The 23,292-nt window shown below is 40.3% G+C and overlaps 1 protein-coding gene across 3 annotated transcripts in view; it reads right to left on the reverse strand.

Annotated features, from left to right (window-relative positions):
• Best2 (bestrophin 2) overlaps positions 1-23,292 on the reverse strand; it is a 131,829-nt gene that overhangs the window by 84,150 nt on the left and 24,387 nt on the right. The gene's annotated exons all lie outside the window — the stretch shown is intronic.

Below are 23,292 nucleotides of genomic sequence, written 5' to 3' on the forward strand. Positions count from 1 at the left end.
TGACAAATTTTAAATCTTAAATTGTATTTTTACTGAGAAACGGTTGGGCATTTGTTCTGAAAATTTCACCGATTTTTTTTCTGAGCACTGCAAAAATCAGCAAAATTTTGAATAGAAGCTGCTGTGAAAAAATAATTGTTTAGGTCAATTTTGCAACCTAAGAATAAGGTTTCCTTTCTTTGTCTGGAGAACCACAATTTACGACCTGTCTTTAAATTATCCTACCACAGAAAAAATAATATGTCCACTAAAAGTGAGGTTCCTGGGTAGCCCGTCGCACAAATTGCGGCTTTTACTTTCTTTTCGGTGTAGACGGTTACAACATATCCCTTACTCAGTGACTCATAGATTTCGGATGTAATTTCTCTTATAACCACATAATACGCCTCGCGATGTCAGGTGCAAGTGTTCAGACATTTTACGAGGTCCTTGGGATACCCCTTAAATTTTGGCGTCGTGACCCATAGGCCACGGGACGGGCCGGGTGTAAAACTTAACGCCCCGTCATAAAAGAGCTCCGACACGTTTCGAGCGAAGGCCGTGGCGCGAAACAGAACGGAAAACAAAAAATTGCAATCATAATTTTTTACGATCTGTTATGGGAAAATGTAATTTCTGCACGGAACGAAGATGTACAAGACTACAAGGCGAACATCGCCTTGTGACGACGAGTCGGCATCGGCAATTATACCGTCGCGCTAAGGTAGAACAACGTATGAGCCTTCAAACGTTGCCACATCTCTTTCAATATAAACCGACTTTCTTGAAGAATAATAGAGTTTTTTCTTTAAATTTTTCAGACAATTTTATTCGCAATATAATGTAAAATTTCAAAAAATCTCAAGGAAAAATTCGTTTAATTTTCCTCAGAAATACATGTTTTATCCGGAAAAATTTGGCAACCTTCGAATGTTCATACGGCGTTCTTCCTCAGCACGGCAGTATACTCATCCGACGGAATTCGTGGAAAAAATATCATTCGCTATACATACTGGTTTCTTTTTCAATTAAAGGTTTCCAGCGCATTTCGTTCCTTCTGCTCGCGGCGATATTTTTCCTCAGAGGAATGTGAAGACGATACTCACCTGCAACATAAATATCAAAACATTAATATGCGACCTTCCGGAAAATGAAGAAGAATTGAAGAAATTTAGAGCGCAGGCAAGAGTGATCAATGGAATGGACGTATTAATGTCAGAATAAACCATGTAATAATGAATGATATTAAAAGAAACTTCGTGATTAGAATTCGCGGGCAACATGGTTCCTTCTAGTTTACTTTTTTTCACACGGTTCTTTTCGGCATTAGTACGTCGAAATGAAACACTTTCGGTGGATACAACCAATGTTCACACAATTTTTACGATGTAGTGTGTTATTCTACCACTTGCGAATTGGAGTTCCTCCGTTCGGCACCAAGTTTCGTGGCCAGAATTTTTTTTTCTGGGAGTGGGGTGGGCGGGTCCAGGTGCAAAGTCTCCAATGGAAAAGAGGATTCAAAGGTTGACATTTCCTAAAAATCACCAATAATGACGTTATTTTGGAGGAATGACCCCGTGGATTCATCTTCCGCCCCTGCGTGCACCGCTGTCAGTGGCGCAGACTGCGCAGAGGGTGAATTCTTTCCTTGAAAGGAGGGGCAAATTTCGGAAAAAGAAAGGAGGGTCTAGAAGTTCTTCCCTGGAAAATGTTTGAGAATTAAACACCACTAGTACGTGATGTTTGATTTATATCGGGGCGGAATATCACCTTTCTCTAAAAAAATAAAAAATTAAATTAAATTTTTGAGTTCCGGCAGGTCACGACCCTGGGATTATCCTCGGATCAACCCCTAAGAATAGGAAGACTTCCATGTCTTTCTGTGAAACATTCAAAAATATTCATGCTAGCACCGAATGTCAACGTCGCGTCGTCGATGATTTTTTCAAGAAAATTCCCTAAAACTTTGGAAGGGGGCGCTACCCTCTCCGCCTACAACGAGCCACCTCCCAGGTGGTAGCCAATCCTCGCTCATCTCCTCCACGAGACGACATCCCATAAAGTGTTTCTGGTCGTACTTTAAAAGCCCATTGCTATCAAGTGGTGGCGCAGCGGTGCTGATAACGATCTCGTCGTCATATTGGCAATGGTTATCAGCGATCAGCCTTAAGAGCGATAATTGCCATGATCGTAATCCTTGCTGTGCTCGCCGAGGCATTATCATTTGAAAGGGAATCGCCTCCCGGTACACCGTTGCCATGTTTCTCTCACTCACGAGGAAATGCATTGGAAAATAATTGCTATTTTTCGAAAAATCAGACAACCTCGCTGGTGGCTCCAAACTGGATCAAGATCATCCATTGGAGTGTAAGACAATGGCTAATATCCACGATGCGCTCTTGCTGGGCCCGCTATACTAAAAGGTGTGAGAGGGGTCGGATGGGACCCCGGTGCGGTCTGTGCCAGGACTAAAGACTTGCCCCCGATTTCATTCCAATTCACGAATAAACCCTGTTTTAAAGGGGCACAAATGATTTTTTGAGTGAATCTTCAGCACTTTGGAAAACGATTGATAATTTTTGGATTTTGGAAAGATTTCTTCGAAAAATCTTCCAACATCACAATCGTGCTATGGTCTAAAATGTATGTGTACAAAAGATTTAACCAAGATACATACATAAAGCCGCTACCTCAGCGCACTGGAGCACTCTGCGACTCCAAATCGCCATTGAAATCGATCCTCCCACAAATCATCGGGCAGATTATATTTTGAAATAGCCTCAAAAGAAAGTCCCATAAGTGAATACCGCAAATCAGACGGTAAAGTACTTTGCGATGTTTGCTAGGACCGTGCTTTCGGAGTTATTTCGCACTATGGCTCAGTCTTATCGTCGTTTCCCTCAAGAAAGAACGTAACTCTATTTCAATGTTGCCAAATTTCCCCTCGCAATTGCACAATAACTAGGGGCATCTTGGAAATTTCTAACTGAAACTTTCATCGATTTTTTTCTCAGATTTCATGCAAAAATCAGAAAAAATTTTGATGAAAATTGCAAAGATATAACATTGTCAAATAAATTAATTATTTGAGTCGATTTGGCAAACTTGGAATAGAGTTACGATCCTTCGTCCGGGAGACGACGTTTTGTGTGCAATCTGACGATCTACTGCGTAACGTATGCTCAAAGATTTTTGAAGAAAATTCCTAAAATCAGAAATTATCAATTTATCTATGGGCTATCTAATCGTTCTCCAAATTTTTGAAGAATCACCTTCATTTTTTTAAATTATTCTCTAAAAATTATCCATTTGATAAATACAATTCTAGCTTGAGCACACTTAGACTATGCGGTCAAAACTGCTATAGCGGCAAAGGAAAACCGACAAGGAAATCGTGGAGGTTACGTTTCAATATTAATCATCCATCGCATTCCTAAGGCGCAAGGATACATCTATTCGTACTCTTCGGAATGCGTGAGATATCAGTCCTTATTGAATGCGTTTCCGAAACTAGCTGGCCAATAAGTACTTTATACGTACTTTCTAGAAAAATGATCCATTTGCTAATTACAATCCTAGCGTAACCACACTTAAAGTATGCGGTCAAAACTGCTATATCGGCAAAGGAAAATCAACAAGGCCAGCGTGGAGGCTATTTCAATATTAATCTTCCATCGCATTGCTACGGCGCAAGGATACAACTATTCGTACTCTCCGGAACGCGTGAGGTATCACGCCACAATTGAAGGCGTTTCCGAAACTGAAACTACCAACTTTCCACACCGGGATTCTCGTTAATCATTATGAAAACGATAAAATCCAAAACTTTCAATGGTTAAAACTTGGAGCTTCGGCCCATGCACCTGCACTCCTGAATGCGCTTCGGGAAACTCTCTTAAAAGGAAGGGCCCTTTGACAAGGGTCGTTATTGGGCCCACCCTGGCTGAAGTGTCTCAACTCTACGATGTTATACTCATTGGAGGTCTAGATTATCATCCAAAGGGCGTCGAAAACAACATAGTGCATGGCATTTTCACGAAACAGCTTGTCTGGTATGGTCATGAGCAACGGATGCCAGCTGATAGGTTGCCTAAGAAGGTTCTGAATTGGGTCCCCGCTAGCAGAAAACGTGGAGGGCGCCCTGCCAAATCGTGGATTGAGGGAATAAGGCAGGAAATGAGGGGATGCGATCTGCCGGAGAAGCTCTGGTAGGATCGCTATCAGTGGCGGTTGGGTGTCGCAGAGCGCTCAGAAAAGCTATAAGAGCGACTTGTTAGTAGTTAGTAGGTCTAGATTTGACGGAATGCATCATGGTTTGGTCATTTCCAGTCTTCTTTCAGGTCCAATACTGGCCTAAGCATGGATCTAAAGGCCGATGTTTTTCGGGATTTGACTGCAAATCCGCAATTTACACCAAAATTGGCATTTGAACTAATATTCAGACCAGAGCTATATCCGAAAGGAGACCAGGAATGACCAAATCACGATGCATCCCGTAAAATGTAGCTACTTTTAATGAGCAACAAATCATAGAATTGAGAAATTTCAGCTAAAGTGGGACCAAAAAAAGCCCTTATCGCTTATACCCCTCCTTTCTCTGGTTGTTCAATGTTTCAGCCGATGAAACTTTAAATACATACTAGGGGGCTACACCCCCCTGCCCCCAGCCCCCTGACCGCTTCGCGTCCCAACCCCTCAAAGCGCTTCGCGCCTCAGGCGTTATGCGTTAAGCGTTACGCGTTATTCTTATGAATTTATATTGTAAAGTAAGATTTTAGAGCGAGAAAATTAAAACGGCTGTTCAGCCCTTTCGAGAATTTATTGAGCCATGATCTGCAGCGATCTTGTTGACTGTTGCAGACCGACAACGAACGGTCGACTTCCTGTCTATGTCGCGTCGCGCCGAATCTATTACAGACGAAAAGGGCACAGGACGCAGAACAAGCTTAAAAGCAGAAAAGCTTACCGGTAACTCTCCATATTAAACGAAGCTTGCTCGATATTGAACGGTGGCGAATGATCTATCGATCACGCTTCGGACGTAAATAACTGGATCCTTCGATCGACGATTATCGATTCATCGATTGAACTCGCTCATCGTCCACCTCGGCGAAGTCGTACGGCATCGGAAGTGAATCTACTGCGCGGCAAAACGTCCTATGAGTCTTCGGCTGTTGCCGAATTTAGTTTGATAAAACACGAATTTTCATGGGAAACTTGTGGATATCTTCCTACAAATTTTCAGGGAATTTTGTTCGCAATTCGATCGAAATCAGTTGAAAATTTTAATGAAAAATTTCCAGAATTTTTATAAAAAAATGAGTTTTTTATCGGGAGAAATTCGGCAATATTGGGATTTCCATACGTCTTTTTTCCTCAGCATGGCAGAAATGCACTCTGGGGTCAAAAACAAGTTGCTTTAAACACATTTCCGTTTCGTGAAGAGGATAAAGGTACTTATCGTCTACCGTATTACCGAAGAGAGCATCAGTGCGGCCTTTTCGAATTTGACTTTCCTTCAAAATCCGACTAATCTAATTAAAAGGAACTGACTGATAACGTTACAACAGGAACATTTGAATTATCATTGTAAAAGATGGAAGTGATGAAAAAACAATAGGTGCACAAACATTTGACATGATTTCAGACAGAACAGCCGTAAGTCCACATTATTCAGCTATCTCTTGGACACCGATACCTTTTTCTGTCAGTTTTTAACCTTAAAATTTGTTTTTCGAAGAAGAAGCGAAGATAGCACGTAAAAATATGATGTAGTACGCAGAGGACAGCACATACTGCTGTTCTACATGGGAAAATGGAAGAAACAGGGACGTATAACAGTAAAACTTCTAAAACGAAGTATTTGTATACGAGAGCCTTTAATTCGGTATAGAGTCCTCCTCGTTTACTTTGAAGGGTTGCATCGAACTCATGCACACTGCATGCTTCTTCGATGTCTAAAATACAGTCTTGTCATGTTGGAGAGAGATGTTATAAGCTTTCATTAGGGAAGAATACACTCACACAGAGCAGTAACGGCGCGGCTGCGGCGACAGTATATCATTCTATAATCACATGCTACGGACATTTTCAATAGGATTCGACCGAACGCGCACTCTCTTTTCTCATTGCCGATGTTAGCACTAATGAGCGTGTACAATAATGATAATTGTGGTTGACCTATTATCAGTCATGAATTTAGGTCCCGCAAATTTTCTGCATGCCATGCGAAGGTGATTCGAGTCGAATTTTGATTATAACCTGACGCGCATTAGTGCATTGTTTGAAGAGGAGGCTCATGATTTCCTGCATGTCTTATTGTTCGGCTCATCGACTTGGGCAGTACATGCTGAGAGAAATTTTTTAGGACCAGATTCAAATAAGAGAATCGCAAATGTAGCGGAGAGGGGATGTATGCTGCCGTGCTGAGGAAAAACGCCGTATGAACATTCAAGAGTTGCCAAATTTTCTAAAATTAATAATGTATTTTTTGGGAAAGTTATGAATATTTTTCTTGAAATTTTCAAGTATTTTAGATCGAATTGCGAACAATGTCGTCTGAAGAGTTTGAAGCAAAACATTCAAAAATCTTCCAGTAAATTCGGTTTTTATCGAGAAAAATCTGGCAACGCCTGAAGGCTCATACGGCGTTTTTCCTTAGCACGGCAGTATGGAGACCTGGATCCCTCCCCCTTCCAATGACCCAAAAAGTTTTTCAAGGGCATTCTACTTTTATGATTACTTGACTCGCACAACTGAAATGGGCATAAAGTAAACAACAACAAACGAGCAAACAGCAAACAAACGCAGTATTGTATACACCTGGTCCAAGACCGGTTTTCATTTTTTTGGTAATTTGCAAATCTTTATAATTAAGCTGCTACTTTAAAGTAACGGATCCTCGGACTTTGGGGGGAAATCTCAAAAATCTATACCATGCGGAAAACTGGAATCTTTTCCCCCTTCTTTGAATATTTATATAATCTATTTTGAACATGGGTGTGGCGCTCTCTAAGAAAAATGCAAATTGAATCGGATTACATTGAAGTTTACCGCATCCATTACCCTGCATAGTACCCTAATGTACTTTGACTCTTGAAAAAATTACTTAACGTTTCGCATTGAAAAACTCGGAGGGCTAACAAAGTATTCGGACAAGAGATACAATTTTCCAATCCGTTTCTGTCTATATGGAAGAGACCAAATTCTACATCTATAAGGCATAGGTTTTTCTTTTTTTTCCTTTTTTTTTTTTGTTTAATACAAACAAATATGTTTTCCTCATGTACCTACGATTGACGATTTAGCAAACCATACCGTATCGGCGAATAATCAATTCGAAACTTTAAATTTTCGCTTGTCAATTACTCTAAAAAGACAATCACAATCAGAAAAATGAATAAAAAGTGGTGAGATTACTCTTGCCATATCGTATGGGAAGTTGAACTTAGCTGCGAGTTCTTTCCATGGATTTTTTTACCTTCGGAGCCCTCCTCCTTCCCTATGAAAAACTTCTGGTTACGAAACTGCCGACTATGCTCATTGCTCACTCACGGGAAAACTTACTATTTAGTCCAACTTTCATTTCTGTAACAGAGATTCCATGATTTTGTTGTCATGCTTTTTTTAAAACTTTCTATAATTTTCATGATTTTCCGCAGCTTTGTAGTGTATTTTCCGAAAAAATACACCATTGTTATATTATCGCATTTTCCCGATTTTCTCGGTCTCTAGAGACTTTCCGGAAAGATAATTTTCTGATTGTGAGAGAAGTCTTGAAACAAAATAGGAGCGTACTAGCAATAGGCAACCTGATGAGAAAATCGAAAGTTCACTCGAAAAGTCACTGAGGTCAAGTCACTGTGAATCGGACGCCACCGCACAGTGGAACGAACTATCAAAAGATGTCAGCCATCAAACTGTTGTAGACTGGCTGGAAATACGGATTTGAAAGTTTATTTTGTCATAATGTACATATATAATAAGGGTGCTCCTTACAAGAAATATAAGAGGGATTCGATGGAATCGTGTTTAACCTCTACGTTTTGTATTGAAGAAGAGATGAGCTTTCAAAGTTTCCACATCATATGCCAAATCTCTCCCGCCAACTTTCTCCACTGTGCGCCGCAACACAGTGGAGAGAGTCAATGAAAGAGGTCGAACATGATAAGGAGATTTTTAAAGGTGTTTATCTATACGTCGTTACAAAACATAGAGCTTTGAGGGGGAGGACAACGCGCTTAAGTGCAGTTTTTGCTATTTCGAGGAATACGTGTTTGAAATTTCGAAATTGCATGGATCCTTGCGGCGGAAAGAAATTTCAAATCGACTTTTCGATGCTTAAAAATTGGAATTAGGGAGCGAATTTTTCACAGAATATGCATTAAAACTAGCTTTACTTGAAATTATTAATATCTCAATTTTTCAAAAACTGGACTAAGGCGCCTTGTCCTCCAAGCCCCTAAATTGGTTCTTGTGTAAAATTTCCTTCACGAAACACCCCTTAACGTCGTCACTTTCCGGCTTAAGTATCACAAGCGCCATGCGACGATTAAAAATTTCGACCGCCATTTTATTTTTTTTTACTGAGAAATTCAACGAGGCTGTCCAAACATTTCAATGAATTTTCTTTGAGCTGCCGATGAAATTCAGTGAAATTTTCAAACAAATTCAACCAACAATTTCTCTGTAAAAGAATCAAATGGCGACGGAAATTTTGAAACGTCAAATGCCGCTTATGATACTTTGGCCGGAAGGTGACGATGTGAATCAAAAGATTGCATTTTGCAAAAAGGAACCCAGGGCATTCCACTGTTCCTAGGATTGGGCAACTCACATTCCTCGACAAAAATTACTGAAATCATGCAAAAAATTAAATTTACAAAGATGATTTTCGTCTTAAATTCATGATTTTTTTGGAGTAAAGATAAATATTGTTTAGATGATCAGTTTATATTTGCAAGGTAAAAAAAAGTTGCACAATCTTAGCGAAATTCGAACGCTCTTGGTTCTTTTGACAAAATGCAATCCAAGTAGTCCTCAAAATCCGCAATTTAAGTCAAAATTCTATGTGCGACCTTTCCACATCGATCGTCCAACTGTGCGCCAGGCCGCTGGGGCGCAACAATGCCGAGTCTGTGACATTCTGCCGAGCTCTCGGCGCTAGGCGTCGGGCCGGGGCGTCGGGCCGGGCGTCGGGGTGAAGTCAAGGTCATCCAGTGACCTCCGCCAACATTTACCGTAGATTCGTCCGCTGGACTGGACTCCGATGGGAGTGGGCAAGACGGCGGACATGGATTGTGGAAGTGACACTGCGGGCTGGGGACCGGGTACCCGTCTCTCGGGTTAGTGACCACGTATACGCTTCATGTCCATCCCGAACATATCTGATGAGCCATGGAGCATGGGCATCCTGATGGAGGTCAGGGATCATCGCGGAATCGACTTGTTGGGTTTCCACTCAGAGCGGTTCACATTCCCGGGCCCGGAGAGTCACCCCGCGCGCCCGTTCCAGTTTCACCCGGAATCGGAAAAGAAAGCCCATTGCATTGCTCCCGTCCTAAAGAAAAACGCCGTATGAGCCTTCAGGCGCTGCCAAATTGCCTTTGATAAAAGAATAATGTATGGGGAAAATTTTGAAGAGTATTCCTCCAATTTTTCGGGCAATTTTGTTCACAATTTTATCTTGAACATCAGGAAATTGCAAGGAGTAATATGCAGAAATTTCCGCAAAAATAGACATTTTATGGAAGGAAATTTGGCAACTCTCGGATGTTCATACGGCGTTCTTTCTTAGCACGGAAGATTGGTGGAACAGCCGTGCGAGCCGCTGTCTTCGTTTAAAACTTCGGTTCGTATGGGTGCCATTCCGAAAAAGGGGTACATGTGTTTTTTTTTTTTCTTTTTCTACAGTCTTTATGTCTTCTTTGAGTTTTTGGTGATTCGGTTCGAGTAGGAGTTAGTATAGGCATATCCAGGGGGGGGGGGGGGGGCGTATGCCTTGCCCCCGCCCGATTGAAATACAGGAGGAAGAGGACGGGCAGAAAGAGAGAGGGAAGGAACGGAGGAAAACGGAAGCAAAGACGCGTATATTCGGTAATTATTCATGACGAAAATTGACTGAAACTGCATATTAGAGGCTTTAAAATTTCGACACATTTTTGGGGAAGGCTCCCTGCTCCCCCCCCCCCCCCCCATCTTCGTTCGCAGTGTTTGCGCCTGAAAACTTTGAGTACTTTATACTGGCTAATCGTGGCGCCTAAAAAAGTCAGATATCAACCCGCCTCTAATTCTCGATGCGCATGTGCGTTTGAAAAAAGAATTGACCCTTGAACGACTGTGGATGGCTTATAAGAATTAGGCTTGCCATAGGATATTTGGACTACATTTTGCAAAAAGGAACCACTACTTTCGGTTCATTTTAGAAACAGCATATGTGCCATATGTTCAGGGCCGGACTAACGGGTTGGCCACACGGGCCGCGGCTCATGGCGGCAAATTTAAGGGGCGGCAAATTTTGCAATTTTTTTAAATGTAGCTATAAAGAAAAATCGGATTCAGAAAAAAAATTTCGAACGAGCAAAGGTGACAAAATCTCTCACTTCCTGAGAGTATATCTCTAATTTTGTCGTCCTGTGATACAATAGACAGCACCTTTAATTAGTCGAGTTAAGACTCAGAGAGAAACCGAACACGGAATTTGGCCTGGAACGGCGCGGCGCAGAGAGCAATGATGACGAGAACGTGAGATGAAAAGGAGAAACCCTCGGCGCAGCGGTCGGCATGTAACACATATTAGCGCCTACAAGACTGCATGAACACTTCACGCATTGCGCCAAAGACAGTGCGGTCGCTGCGGTCAGCAGCGGGCAACGTGAAACGCATAGCGCCTACAAGACTGCATGAATACTTCACGCATTGCGTCAAACACAGTGTGTGCAGCAGCGGTCGGCCCGAAACGCGTAGCACATGTAAGACTGTGGGAATACTTCACGCATTGCGTCAAACACAGTGCGGTCAGCGCGGCGCGAGGGCGGAAGCTAAAATTATTAAACCACATTTATGTTTGTTCTTTCATAATTTTTTGGTTCATCTCTTATAAATGGATGGTCTTGTCCATACAGAGATAGGTTTACGGAACTTAACTTTCGCGCCAAGTTCCGTGAACTTTTGCTAGTGGTGTTGACAGGGCTTTCGCAAAAAATGTGACCAACACGAGTAAACGCGTCTCATACGCCTCTTTCCCACCGGCACGTTCACTTGACGGTTTTTATTGATGTTTCAAAACGAATGAGAAGGAGGCGGCAAAATACAGGCGGCTCATGGGCGGCAAGTAAGTAAATCCGGCCCTCCATATGTTTCCTCAAGAAGATAAACACTTTTAAGAATAAGTCAGAAATAGCGGCTCCTTATTGCTGAAAAAATGCGGTCCATTTTATCCTGACGATGTTTGAGGAACGAATGGACGTAGTTCTACCAAACAGACCTATGTGCAAGTGAGAAATGTGGGATGTGCTCGTCGAAGCTGCATAAGAAGCAATGTAAAAGTGGGTGTGGTTCCTTTTGAAGAATTGGAAAAGCGGGATGTTGCATTCTATCAAAGAGACCTATGTGCCAACTGAATGCGGGAGTCATGAGCCGCGGGCATGGCAAGAGAGCCTTGTGCACAGGGCTCACGAGTTAAAGCGCCCCGACGACGATCTCCCCGTCGTTTGAGTGCGCACTATCATTGCCGCTGACGTCACTGGCGCACAATTATTCCCATTCACTCTTACGCAAAGAGAACTAACGAGCACACCCCACATTTCTCACCTCCACATAAGTCTGTTTGGTAGAATGGGCCTGTTGCATGCAAGAGATACAGCCGTGCGAATAAACTTTTTAGAGGTTAAATGACACGAAAATTACGATGGTCACATTAAAAAAGTCTGAAATACACTCCTTACTGCGCAATTTGTGTTGTTAGGAACGCGCTTTTTCAAATTTCCCGCGTCTGGGGGCAGTTTTCTAACGGAAACAATTAACGGCAAATCGCGGCTATTTCCGGTCAACTAAAACTGACAACATAACCTAAACATCGGAGCTCGTGACATCGTGAAATGAAATGTAGAAGGATTGCGTTGGATATTTAAAAGTTGATCGATTTGGTTACTGCATAAAGCGTATATGGACCTCTGTAGGAGATCACGTTGGGTTTGTAAACAAACTGAAGGAAAAAATAACAACAACAACGACTCGGCATCTTCCGGAAATCACCGAGCCCGCCGTTTGCTTGTTTCCGGTGATTAGAAAACTGCCCCCAGGCGCGGGAAATTTGAAAAAGCGCGTTCCTAACAACGCAAATTGCGCAGTAAGGAGTGTATTTCAGACTTTTTTAATGTGACCATCGTAATTTTCGTGTCATTTAACCTCTAAAAAGTCTATTCGCGCGGCTGTATCTCTTGCATGCAACAGGCCCATTACGTCCGAATGTACTTTCCTACGACACACTGACAACACGGCAGCAACAATGTTGGTGGATGGGATTCGCGTGACGTAACGTGGAGCACGTCACAGACGTCTCGGAGTCTCGAGGGCAGCGGGTTCACGCAGCATCAAATCAGAGCATCGGACGAGTCGCAGATTTCTGATCTGCACAACAAGCGACATTAACGTAATCATTGCATTACCACCCTCTGACCGTTTCAAATTGGATTAGGTATATATTCATCATGCAACAATGACAGACGGCTTGAGAGTCTGCCGACTCAACTCACAGCACTAAGCACTCACACTGTTACAAATCTGGTGTGAAATCCAGAGTGCATTTCACTCCGGAGCCTTTATTCCTCCAAACAACCCGACTTAAGCAAGTTGAATCTGCTCTTCCTTCGGAGTTAACTCCACCCTTCCAAAGTGGATTTCACTCCGGAGCCTAAATTGCTCCAAACAACCAGAATCATACAAGAAGTGGAGTTTAATCTTTCTGAGGAGTTAACTCCACTCTTCCGGAGTGGATTTCACTCTTTATTCATATCACTCGAGTATGGCGGGCAAAATAGATAGCTCTAGAGTGAGTAGCACTTCTGATTGCACTCCGAGATTTCTAACGATGAAAGTTTAAACAAGAACGTAAGAAAATTTTGCGGAGCATTTGTCAGATCATCCGACCTTCTTTATATTTTTCTCACCTGATTTCACTCGAAGACACTTGGAATTCTCTAGAGGGGAGGCGTGAATGATGAATTTTCGATATTTTCTCATTTCAAGCTAGGGTAAAGCATCGATCACTATTGAGATGCTCGTTAGGAGCACCTTGTTTATCCATCCTTTTCCATAGGTTTAAATGACAGATCAATCAATATATAGAATTCTCGTTCAAATGGGATTATTGTACTGGCGAATAGAATTTCATTGGGATGAGAAAATGTCGTCTACCTCAAAAAGAAAATCGGTTAAAAAGATCGGATGGACGCGCTTGTATGGATGCTCTGGGAAATTGTTCTTGGTGAGAATAGAATTCCTGCTTGTGGCACGGACTTTCGATATTAGAGGGTATTCGGAGGTAAAATTTTTGGGGGAAAAAAGACTTTCAAGTTGCCCTGGTCCTCCCTAAAATCGATTGATGAACCTCAAAAAAGCAGTTCGTGTTGAAGAAGGGGAGAACACTATGTGAGAATGTACCTCTGTGTTCAGAAAAATTTTCCATGCACGGTCAGATCTGAGTTTAAAAACAAGGTCGCTAGGACAGTTCGCTAAAAATTATCATCTGCGCAATTGCAGCAATCGTGGAAGATGGTAACTTCGCCCTCACACCTCAATTCATCGTACGTTATAATAATTTTTTTCCGTGGCTCATTAACTAATGAGGAATCTTGACTGAATAGAAAGAGGGTTTTTTCATGGATTTGTAGTAGAGACTGGTTCAACATTTTTTGTTAAGCGTTTTTCTTTATTTTTTCTAAAAACAATTGACATTCCTAAATACATAGTCTCTCCAATTTCCGACTTAATAAACTTAAGATATCACAAAATTCGTTGTAATTCGGTGTTTTCAATGATGAGTATTACGAAATTTGCGCAAGTTTTTGGATTGAAATTGCCGTTTCTTATAAGATAAATGACGTGCAAAAAGTCCCGCCTCCAAAGAGTGGTCAATTGGCATCTCAATTTGGAATTGGGTTGCTCGAACCTGAGCTGCTGGCCGCAATGAAGGCCATTTCTGTTTGAAATTGATCGAAATTGGATCCTTTCGGTGCAAGATCATGATGTAAGATATCAACGTTATTCAATCGGTTCACCAACGCGTAAGATTGCTCTCTATCAAAACATCGGAAGAAGGTCGCCACAGGTACAGAGAAAATAATTGACTTCCCATGTTTTTCAATAATCTTGCGATGCAGAGTGCTTGAAACAAATGCTCTGGCCAAAAAAAAAAAGACTGGAGTCCAATGGTATTGACTTTCTACTATTGCTCCAATGGACCACTAGACAAGGTACGAATTTAAGCAATCTGATACACATTTCTTAACCAGAATTTCACGTAGAACTCGATTCACACTACGAAAATTACCAAAATCAACTCCTAACGAAGATATTAACGTTTTTATTTCACATTGGTTACGAGGAATTTGAACTGCCCGCTGGCAAGAAACTCAAAGCTCTACGTGAGTCAAATCGCGCACTACAACGGTTTCAGCAAGCTTCTCAATCGAGCAATGTTCATTTTCCACCATGCGTTGTTCAAACTATTAGTAATTTGCTATAGCTGAACCAAATAGTCAAGATTGAAGTTGAGGATTTTTACATCGCAGAGACTGTCATGATAAACATTTAGCGCGCGATGTGAATCACGTAGAGCATTGAGTTTTCATGAGCGGGTGGTTTGAATTCACGCATCAAAAATCATTAAATATCTTCGTCAGGAGTTGATTTTGGTAATTTTCGTTGTGCGTATCGTGTTCTACGTGCAATTTTGATAAAGAAACATGTATCAGAATGCTGAAATTCGTACCTTGTCTAGTGGTCCATTCTCTGGGTTTTTTTTTTTTTTTTTTTTTTTTTTTGAATTATTTTGAATTCTTTGTCTCCTGGAAGATTTTGTACATCAAACATGATTTGTCAAAAACGAGGTAAGAGCACATCGATGGCTTAACTTTCACCTTTTTAGGGAAAAAGCAAACAACAGTTTCTTCACTTATTGTAAAAGATTACACACGGGATTGAAAAAAATTATTTTGATTGGTTTCCTCGAAAGTAAAATATAATCAGATTTGTTTACACGCTGTAATTCTGCCGTGCTCAGAAAAAACGCCGTATAAACATTCGAGCGTTGCCAAATTTCCTTCGACAAATATGTATTTTTGAGGAATGTCATGCATATTTTCCCTCAAAATTTTAGGATAATTAGATTAAATTGCATACGAAACTTTCCGAAAATTAGGAGGAAAAATATTCACACATTTTCTTAAAAATTCGTATTTTATCTGTAGAGTTTTGGCAACGCCTCAAGGTTTATACGCCGTTTTTCCTTGGTAAGGCGGATTTTAGGTACGCATTTTTCACACTTGGCCCAGTTAAAGCATTATCTGAAAGTATGTCATCGTATAGGTTCATAATATTAATATGTCTCCACATGTTACCAAGAAAACAGCTGATTATAATAAATTGTACCTCATTTTACTTTTTAGGGCTTAAAAACTGTTTGCTTTTGTTTTCAGGGAAGGGTCATCCGGCTTGAATCCTCAGAGACGCATGTGAGTCATACAAAATTTCTCTCTTTTTAAACACCGGCTCGAGACCGGTGCCTTTCCTCGTTTGCGTAATTTTCATGGTTCTCAATAAAAATTTAATGGCTCTCGGTCGATATCGCGGGGTGATGGTTTGGGTGTGAGTCAGGTGCGAACACTTTTTGCCACAAAATTTCCTGTGAACGCACGGACTAATGATGCAAAAGCGTGTGATTATGTTCGCAACTTGGAGGTGTACTTAATTCAGCTGTGCTTTAAATGCTGAGGTGGCTAATTTCAACATCGGCGAGCGGAGCCTTTGGCAGTAACTTACTTTCGGTTGCGCAATTGGGTAAATCCCATCTTAAGTTCCGAGAATGAATATTTTAGAAGGGTTTTGATCTCTACCTATGACCTCGTGCCCTCTACTTTAGACTCAAAATCAACACGGCGAAAATCGCCGTCATGACGATCTCTCGCAGGTGGAATCATTTTTTAAACTCGAAGAGCGGGGATTCACCAGGGGGGGGGGGGGGGGGGGGGGGTTTGTTCAATCAAATCGAAAAATTTGGTTCAAAAGTCATATTTTCGGTCCTCTGAAACTTTTCGAGATACTTTAAATTTCTGAAATATGATAGATGCTCTGCAGCCCGTGACAAGATACACAATGAAAAAACAATTTAAAAAGCGGGTAACAAGGCTAAAATTTCACATACCCAATACCAAAATTTATTTTGGTATTAATTTATACCATTATGGAATGTTGTTGGATAATAACATTCCCAATTGAAGGGTACTTATCAGGTACTATTTTAAATTTTTAACCATTTTTATTTTGATTTATCCAACTGAGGATGGCTGAATTCTCAGCCGAAAGTTTTGGTTTTGTGTATGTGAAATTTTAGCCTTGTTATCCGCTTTTTAAATTGTTTTTTTAAATTTCTGTTCGCAGATCTCGAACGTATGTTCCTTGTGCCTCTCAGCAGCCAGATCGTTGAACATTTTTTTGTCGACCGGTTAAGACAAGACAAAGCAGAATGGAGTCATGTGATTGGTCGGTGCTCTGAGTCGTACGTCTAGTCGTATCGATAAAGGATGAATTTAAGTAGGATGGGATTTTAAAGAATGAATAAAGTATCGGCAACTCTAAAGGTGTCTTTAGTTCATAATTGATTACATCCTTCATTGACACGACAAGACTCCATTCTCCTTAACATTGTCTTAATCGATCGACGAACACATATTTCAACCATCATCCTGCAGCGGGGCCTATTTCTTTTGTAAAAAATTGTAAGAGAAATTTCAAAAATCTTTACACTCATTAATTTTTTATTTGCGAAATACAACACGATAAAGTTATATACAAATTACAGAAGAATCAACTTCAAAATTAGTCAAATTTCGTTATCTTTAGCTTCACACTCAGTGATACTCCAACACATTACAGGTTAATGAGGGATTTTTTATATCACCCATGTGCGTAGGCAAGTAAAATAAGTGAATTTCATGAATTTCCCTTATAAATGGACCGATTTCATCAGAAAGGAGGCAAACCAAATTAAGTTGAAACTGAGAAAAAGAGATTTACAGTTTTATTACTGTATAAAGGCTCAATGTAGTAAATAAACTTTAACCCCTATTTTCACAAACTAATTTCTGTTTTTTGATTTTCAGTATTTGGCAGGAGAAAATATACGGCTAGTGGAACTCAAAAACATTCTTAACTCAATTTCTTCGAAAATGAGGGTTGTTTTCTTACTGATAAACTCGGTCCAAATGAAGGTAGCATTAATGTGACCACTAAAATACGAGACCAAATCATTTTAAATCAAAAAAAAATCTGCTGAAATGTTGACTGATGAGAACGTCAACCTCAAACAAATTTTATTTTATTTTTTTTTCCGGGTTGCGTCAAAGTGGAAGAGACTAAAGGCTTCAAATTTTGAAGAGGTTCTCTAATTTATAATCCGGGCGTTTCCGCGTGTCGTACGTCATAAGCTGGAAAAATTAGCAAAACAAATATTCTGCATAGGCCGCGGAGAGAATGCAAGAGAAAGAAGTTGCTACATCACGATGAATCTCAAATTTTGCTCGGAGGAAAGGCCGAATGAGAAAACCGCTCTGCCGTGTTAAGGAAGAACGCCGTATGACCATTTGAGAGTTGCCAAATTTCCTTCGATAAAATGTTTATTTTTGAGGCAAATTATGAAAGTTGTTCCTTGAAATTTTCAGGAAATTTAGGTGAAATTGCGAACAAAATCATCTGAAAAATTGGAAGAAATATATTCGTATGTTTACCAGGAAATTCGTGTTTTATCAAAGGATATTTGGCAACGCCTGAAAGTTCATACGGCGTTCTTCTTTAGCGCGGTAGCGTTGTTGCCGCGGCCGAGCGTGAGTCCTCACCCGAATAGATTATCATGATTAATTGGTTTGGGGAAATCGCACCGATTATTTACTCGTCTAAAATTAGGGAATTTGATTTTGTCGTTTTTCGCGTGTTAACATTCCGGCAACATGGCACGGTCAAGTCCGCCTCTGACTAAAATAGCATTAATTTGTAAGTCAATCACGGTTCACACTTTGTTTGTGAGATGTTTTGAAATCAAAATAATCTACCCGCTGGATGTTGTTTAAGCAAACAACACGTTGGTTCGTTACAAAGCGGTCGGGCCACCGCACCGCTCGACGGTTGGAATCGTTGAAAATCGCGGTAGTTCATGCGCGAAGTGGTACAATTTCATGGGACTTAAAATCGTGAAATTTCACGTCCAATAATTTTAAAAAAATTGAGGAATGTAATGAAAAACATGTTTCAAAGTGATGATTGTCCGCCCTTGTTAATTAATATTCAAAGCGCAGCCAACATGTATTTGGAGATATCTTTTTACTACTTTCTATCACTTGCGTTGTACATGTGAAAAAATGTCCGGAATCCCCATGTTAAAATTTAAAATGTAACCAGTTTTGGTTTATTTTGGTACGGGTTGCAAATCTCGCCCCTGAAATGAATGTCTAATTCTTTTAAAAAAATTCACTGCCTCGTGAAAATTTTCAGTCACTTTTTCGCATCTGCACGTGTGTTTGAACAATTGAGCGTGGCGATTCACGATGATACAAATATTCAACCACGTAAGAGCCCGTGTTGCCTACACCGAAAATTGTAGGCGAACTGCCGATGCGTTAGGGTCACCTGTCTCCATTTGGGGAGAGGTTGTGCGTGCTTTGTATATCTGTGATATTTAAGGCGATACTACTATTCGACCACGTGGGAGCTCGTGTTGCCTACACCGACAATTGTAGGCGAACTGCCGATGCGTAAGGGTCACCTGTCTGCATTTGGAGAAAGGAAATTTTTTGCGTGCTATATGTATATCTGTGACATTTAAGGCGATACCACTATTCAACCACGTGGGAGCTCGTGTTGCCTACACTGAAAATTGAAGGCGAACTGACGTGGCGTTGAAGTCAACTCTTCCCGTTCGCTATTTATTTGTGTGTTTCGAGTCAGCCTGGTCATTTAACGATGATAAAACTATTCGATCGTGAGGAGAGCTTGTTTTCATATGCTTAAACGGTGAACAAGAGCATCCGATTGCTCATATGAGGACTATAAAAAGCGCTGTGAGATCGAAACGAATACTTGAAAACTGCTGGTCTTTATGTTTCACCCAACTAAACGTTGGGTAGGGTATGTAGCTAGCAAATTGGAATATGGTAAAAAACTTTTATTCTTTCCTTCTACGTTTTACGCTTTACCTTTTCGCGTTTCTTCCTTTCGCGAGCATTCATTTTTTCATTTGAAATATTTAAGTCCAAGCTTGCGCGAATCGCACGGCGTCAAATATTTACGTGACCTTGAAGTTATGGAAACAAATAAAACGCCACGGCATACGCGACGAAAAGATGAGAAATCCTCCACAAGAAGGAATGCAAGAGCAAAAGAGTAAGAAAACCGAAACAATATGACGCTGATTGTCATCGCCTGACTGACCAGGATTCCGGCTCTCAGATGGAATCAAATTTAGATTGAAATTTTAAAAAACAAAATTCCCATATTTACTAGTTATACATCGGCACGCGCACGATTAAAACGTTCCAAATACTTTTTAATGTTATAAAAACGAGCGTATGATACCTGCTACGGTACGCTTGGATTTTTTTTTTTTATTTTTCTAAAAAGACACGGGTAAATCAAACAACAGCTCAGCCTAAAAATAATATAAAGTCTCTTCTAGGAAAGTGGAAAAAACCGGTAAACCACACAACACGTCAAGAAATTTGAAACGTAGCGAACCACGGCACGCGTTTTTCTGGTTTCACCATGAGTATATTTCGATAATAGTTGCTCTTCTGACTAGAGGCTTCAACAAAGCATCAAATCAGCTGGAAGACATTGGGGAAGAACGATTGGAGTGGTAAATGATTCTTCGGAGAAATTTCCAGGCTACGTTGCCACGAAAGATTTCCATGCACTATTCACATGAAGTATGAGCCGGTCAGATTATTCGAGAAACAGCACATAAACAATGACAAATTTGACGAGGAAATTTTATGATTGCATCTCGTGGGTGGGAGGGGAGCGTAATTCGGTTTTTTTAACATTCTAAATTTCTTGTCACATTATAATTTGATGTGAAAAACCGACCGCTATAATCCGTGTAATTTGCTGCTGAAATTCGTCAGGAAACAACGAATATGGCAACAACGCCGCTGCTCACCACGGCTAACGGTGGGAAAAGCCTTTTCGAGAGCTCGAAAATTATAATTTCGACTATACTATAGATGCAAGTAAGGATGTTTATTGTTTATACATCGTCACACTACATACATTTTAAGGGGTGTCTCTCATACTGCCGTGCTAAGGAAGAACGCCGTATGCACATTCGAGAGTTGCCAAATTTCCCTTGATAAAACATGTATTCTAGACGACATTCATACACGATTTTTCTTTGAAATTTTTAAATATTTTAGATAAAATTGTGCACAAAATAGTTTGAAATCTTTGGGAAAGAATATTCACATTTTCCCAGTAAATTCGGTCTTCATCGAAAAAAATTTGGCAACGTCAAAGGCTCATACGACGTTCTTCCTTAGCACGGCAGCATAGGAAACTATACGAGACAACCAACAGGAGCTCACCCATAATCCTCATGTAAAAAAATGGTTGCTGATTTAACATAGTAAAATTGTTAAAAAATATGTCCGACATGTTTCAAATGCACACTTTACAATAGTGGAAAGTTAATTTAACCACGTGGGCGGTTAGATTAGCATTTTTTAATTGTAAAATTTAATCTACGTCTTACGGTCTTATACGAAGATATAGTCGCCTCCCGGCCAAAGCATCACAAGCGCCATTTGTAGCGCTGGGTGCAGAAAAGGCATTTCTTGGTTGCGATGTCTCAGAACCTCCACTAAAGTTTCATCCAGTATAATTATAGCAAATTTATGGAATTCATTGAAGCTTTTGTTGAATTTCCTTCATGTTTTTACAATGCTGGAATCAAAAAATTTCAGAAAATCCACCCAATAGTTTCCTCTCTTAAATACGAATTAGCGGCGGAGATTCCAAAACACCGCAACCAATAAATGCCCTTTCTGCGCCAAACGCCTCATTTACGCTTGGACGCTATGTTGCTGACCATCAATACGGTTGCAATTTTTCTCTGACCTTTTGCATATACTTCCAAGAGAATTTAGGGATTAACCTTGAAAAAAATTGGTTCTATTCGTTGATTTTTCCATAAAAATTGCATCAATTTGAGAAGTTTGGTGACACAGTGCCCTAGCACAAACATCATACTTGTGATACTTTCACTGGAAGGTAACGATACGAACTTCAAAGTATCCGCATCATGTCCGATCTCTTCAATAATTGAATTTTTCACTGTGCGGCCGGCGCACAGTGGATCGAGTCAATGGGGAAGGTCGGACAAAATTTGGAAACTTAAAAAGCTCATAACTTCGTCCATACAAAACTTTGAGGTTTTAAAAGTGTTTCCGATGGTTTTCTCGTGAAATTTTCTTCTAATCCCTTAAATTTTAAGTTGTGACTAATTAAACATCAAAATTTGCACTTCGAGTTTAAAATTTAATGTCCGACCTCTCTGATTGACTCGATCCACTGTGCGGCGTAGGTAACAAGCAAGCTTCGACGCACGGGCCCCAGCTGAACAGCTGATCGCATTCCAATCAGTGAGCCCGAAAACAAAGACAAATTAGGAAACGACAACATTCGGATCGAAGTAATCCACTCAACTCCACCTAGAACTATCCGTCTGAGTTTGTCGATGGAATCTTCTGAAGCTATGCACGCGGACATGTCTTTTATGATGCACATCTTTCATATACCTATAAATTACATATACATGCTTGGAATTAGCTTCTACCGAGGAAGACGATTAGTGGAAAATCAGAGGTGGCCTTGTAAAAAAAAAAAAAAAAAAAAAAATCAAGGGTGCTCTTTCGAAAAGAAAAACAGAGAAGATTGGGTACTTAGAATATTTAAATCACGACTTGCTTGTTCTACGTCTTGATTTGTTTTCCCCAATTTAATTTTTCCGTCTGAATTTGGCAAGTTTTGCTAAAAATGACTAAAACAATGAGCTTGGGAAGAAAATCCTTGCGTGATTTGGAAAATTCCTGCACATCTCGCGCCACAATAAAACGACATGAATAAAAATTGTATTTTTAATTTGACTCCAGCTGAAGATAGATTCACCTCTATGCCAGTGGTTGCTGATAAAAACCTAGCTTCACATGAGAAATTGCGGTGTCTCAAATTGTAGATGCTTTCTTTTTTTCTCCTTTTTTTCCCTTGACCATGTACATCGCTGTCTCGACGAAAGAGCCCTCATCCCGGGGCGTTTTCTCACAAGCTCTCCAAATATTATAGGGTGGGAATGAAGAGATCGCTTGTTTTTGAGAAAATATAGGTAACGCCCATTTTCCAAAAAATGTATTTTGATGTCTCGAGCCCCACTCTTGTAAACCACATATGTAGCGAATTATAAAACTTCCGAAAATTTCGCTGTATTTGGATGAAATATCGCTGAAGAAATTTGCGAAATGATTCAAGATACGCCCAACTCAAAAGTAGTTTTTAACCATTCAGAAAGACGTCTTAAAATGACCGTCTTTTACGAAAAGGATGGAAATGGATGGAAATTTTACAAGAGGTGGAATTAGAAACACCCTTGAATGTGGTTAAGATTTTCCAATTCAATTCACGTTTTACCACGATTTCAACTAGCCCCAAAACCGCCTCTCATCGTTGTCACCTCATGCGTGGGTCAGAGATTTTAACATTTTAAAGAATTTGGTTTTGAAAGTAAAGAAATTGACATTGCGATGTTCTATAATCCGCTGCATAAACATTTCTCTAGCCGTAATTTTCGAAAAATCGAAAAAATGTAACCTTTGGTTACAATCTTTAAAACAGTGTGAGTTCGGTGACATTTTCGAAAAAAAACATACGTTTTTCCTTGAGGAGTAAAGCCACTCTTTAACCTCAAAATTTCGAGAAAAGTCCCTTTTCAAACATCACATGTTCTCTTCCATATGCAGGTCCACCTTCTGCACGGCGAGAAAATTCTACCTTTGT

The sequence above is a fragment of the Bemisia tabaci genome, chromosome 2 (assembly GCF_918797505.1).
Source record: "Bemisia tabaci chromosome 2, PGI_BMITA_v3".
NCBI classification, from domain to species: domain Eukaryota; kingdom Metazoa; phylum Arthropoda; class Insecta; order Hemiptera; family Aleyrodidae; genus Bemisia; species Bemisia tabaci.